We start from the raw sequence: 4,062 nt of genomic DNA, 5'->3' as shown, positions 1-4,062 counted from the left end.
TGGTATACCATGAATCAGTAGATTCAATAAGTAAAATCAGGAGCTCTACCTAAACAGCTAGTGAATGAATGAAACATCTTTTATAAAAACTCCATCTTGGGCTTCCCTGGTGGCGCAGTGGTTGGGGGTCCACCTGCCGATGCAGGGGACGCGGGTTCGTGCCCCGGTCCGGGAGGATCCCTCATGCCGCGGAGCGGCTGGGCCCGTGAGCCACGGCTGCTGAGCCTGCGTGTCCGGAGCCTGTGCTCAGCGACGGGAGAAGCCACAACAGTGAGAGGCCCGTGTACTGCAAAAAACAAACAAACAAACAAACAAACAACAACAACAAAAAACTCCATCTTGACAGAAGTTTGATAAAGTTCTGTGTTGATGAGGTTTGGATGAAAAAGTGTACTTCCGAACGTGTTAGTGAGGGAATGTAAATTGTACAACCTCTGTGATTTGGCAATGACCATTGAAATAAATGCATATATCTTGTGACTCAACAATTCCACTTCTGAGAATTCATCCTGCATAAAAAGCTCTCTCACATATGCACACAGAAGAGGATAGTCATTGCAGTATTCTTCACACTAGCAAAAGATTAGAAATAATGTAAATGTCCATGTATAGAAAACTGGTGAAATAAATTATGGTGTATACATGTAATGGAATTCTGTCTGATGTTTAAATTTAAAAGATAGAATTATACAAACTAACACGGAATGATCTTCAAGATATTATGGTTTAGTGAAAGAAGTCAGGTGCAAGACAATGTGTTCAATATGCTACTGCTTATCTAAACAAACAAAATATAGTGGGGGAAAGGATACAAATATATGCTTTTATTTGAAAAGATTATCTCTAGAAGCTTACAGAAGGAACTGGGGGGCTTCCCTGGTGGTGCAGTGGTTAAGAATCCGCCTGCCAACGCAGGGGACACGGGTTCGAGCCCTGGTCCGGGAAGATCCCACATGCCGTGAAGCAACTAAGCCCGTGCACCACAACTACTGAGCCTGTGCTCTAGAGCCCGCAAGACACAACTACTGAGCCCTTGTGCCATAACTACTGAAGCCTGCGTGCCTAGAGCCTGTGCTCCGCAACAAGAGACGCCACTGCAACAAGAAGCCTGCGCAGCACAAGGAAGAGTAGCTCCCGCTCGCCACAACTAGAGAAGCCTGCGCACAGCATCGAAGACCCAACGCAGCCAAAATTAATAAAATAAAAAAACTGGTGAAAGTGGTTCAGTCTGGTGGGAAGAATTGAAGAATTTCAAGGACCGGAGGGAGAGACACTTGCTTTTCACTCTTTTGTACAGTAACTTGCCTACATACAAATGAATTCCATTCTGAGAGCACATTCATAAGTCCAATTTGTTCGTGAAGTCCAACAAAGTTAGCCTAGGTACCCAACTAACACAGTCAGCTATATAGCACTGTACTGTAATAGGTTTATAATACTTTTCACACAAATAATATGTAAAAAACAAACACAAAAAATAAAGAAAGCATTTTTAATCTTACAGTACAATACTTTGAAAAGTACAGTAGTACAGTACAACAGCTGGCATCCAGGGGCTGGCATCGAGTGAGCAGGCAAGAAGAGTTACTGACTGGAGGAGGGAGAGGAGGTGGGGGATGGTAGAGCTGAAGGATCGTCAGCAATAGGAGACGGAGGGCGAGCTGCACTTTCAGTCACGCCTGACGTTGATGGCACAGGTTCTGGTTCCTTGCTGGATTCAATTCTATCTACCCTCTTGAAAAAACGATCCAGTGACGTCTGGGTAGTAGCTCTTTTTCTCGTTGTAGGTGACATGGTAGCACTGGATTGCATTCTGAACGACTGTTGCAACCTTCGTGTACCATTCTACGTTCGGGTCCCGTGCCTCAAAAACTAACAGTGCCTCCTCAAATAAAGAAAATCCCCTTGCCATTTCCTGCATCATGAATCCTTCAGTTCTTCAGTTATTTCTTTTTCCTATTGTCTCTCTTTGTCCTTTCTGTGGATGTCTAATTCCTGGCACTTCTTAGCAGTACCAGCTACTTCACTGTTGCTTTCACCCTTGCTTCCAGACACCCTGGGCTTGAAATAAAGATACTGTACTACTGTACTCTATACAGTACTGTCTAGTAAAGTACACAAAAGCACAACCACTTGTAGAAGATGCACGCACATGACAGTGTATGCCAGACACGTGAACTAACTATTGGACATGATTGGACATGCAAATGCATGTTTGAATCTTTTAAAGTTCGCAGGTTGAGGGTTCGTATGTAGGGGACTTACTGTATTGTTTCAGTTTCTAGCCAAGTGTATAGGCTATCCACTAAATTTTTAAAACTAAAAATGTTAAAAAGTAAACATCTTAAAATTAGTTTCCAAGGAGAATGCTTTTTAAAACCCACTAGCGTAATGTGAATTACCATTTATATCAGAAAAACGGGGGGAGGGATATATTTACATAATTACTTGTAGAAGCATAGAACATCTCTGAAGAGGAAAATTGGCAGCTAGGGACACAGGTAGGAGAGAGATATTTCTTTTGCACATTTTTTTTTTTTTTTTTTTTTTTTTTTTGCGGTACGTGGGCCTCTCTCTGTTGCGGCCTCTCCCGCTGCGGAGCACAGGCTCCGGACACGCAGGCTCAGCGGCCATGGCTCACAGGCCCAGCCGCTCCGCGGCATGTGGGATCTTCCCGGACCGGGGCATGAACCCGTGTCCCCTGCATCGGCAGGCGGACTCTCAACCACTGCGCTACCAGGGAAGCCCAGATATTCATTCTTTATCTCAGTAGTGCTTGCGTGAGTGTTTTATTTTTGGAATTTCTATAAAAAGAGGAGGGTACTTACGATGACTCTTTAAATATACACAAATCCACACAAAAATGTTTACATTGAAAGTTCTTTTTCATAATTGCTAATGTCATGTATTTTGCAGCATGAAATAATTCTAAACGTACATAAATTTTTGTGTTATTCTTAACAGATGATAATTCCTTGAATGTGTTTCCTAACTTGCATTAATAACAGTTGCAATTCTCTTTTTCAACTCTAAACTTGTTAAAGGCTAAGACAGAGGACAAGAGCAGTAACATTTTGTAATGACTGCTCTGATCTGAATTCTGACAGAGCTGGTAAAAAGAAGGAGCGAGGATGCAGCATCAGACTCTTTCTGGTGCAGTGTTACAATAATAGAAGACCAGCGACCCAGCGAGGCAAAACCGAGGGTTGCACGGAGAACACAGGAAATTCTTGATGCTCAGAGATTACAAAGGATTTCTGAAAGGGCACTTATTTCTATAGATCTGGATTCAGAGTCAACCACTGAGCGTCTACTGTGGGTAGATGTTTACATACATGTTACTTCAATATCTTTTATTTTTAGTTTGACATACAGAATATGCTGGCTCAGGTGGGAAAATTGCAAGCATTGATTGCTTTGGTATATTATGCCCTTGAGAACTGACATACAGACAATAAACTTGAGTTGTTGTTGTTGTTTGATCTGACTAGCTATCAGTAACAATAATGTAGGCTGAGTCAAGACTTTAGAGAAAATATAGGCTATAGAGGAGAAATATTAATGCAAAAAAAGCTCTCAGATATTTTATACTTTGTAAAATAGATTCTGCTGGGTCAGTATTTTTCTTTTAATGTATATTCCACCAGTTTTCTAATTATGGAAGAATGGAAGAAAACAAGCTGCCATGGTATAAGTCTTGCCTCAAAGGAAACAATGTCATTATTACCGAGGAAGCACAGTTCCCTTAGGATGCTGAATAGGTTTCCTTTCTCAAAAGTCCCTTCCTCCAGCAACTTAGTGGATTAGGGCCAATAATTTTATTGCCCTATTACATTTTTTGCTGATTAAAATTTATGAAAGGCTTACGTGTGCCCTTTTATCTGCACTAACACGATTAATCCTGACATCAAATGTACTCTGAAGTTCATTTCATTTGAAGTATATTTCAAGTGGTTTATAAAGAAATGTGTCCACTGATACATTAAGAGAAAAAGCTGACCTGAAATTACAAATGATCTGTTTTCTTTTTTTTTTAAAGTGAGGTATAGTTGATTTACAGTA

The sequence above is a fragment of the Globicephala melas genome, chromosome 4 (genome assembly GCF_963455315.2).
Source record: "Globicephala melas chromosome 4, mGloMel1.2, whole genome shotgun sequence".
Taxonomy (NCBI): Eukaryota; Metazoa; Chordata; class Mammalia; order Artiodactyla; family Delphinidae; genus Globicephala; species Globicephala melas.
The sequence above is the reverse complement of the archived record's forward strand: the minus strand, read 5'-3'. Positions refer to the sequence as shown.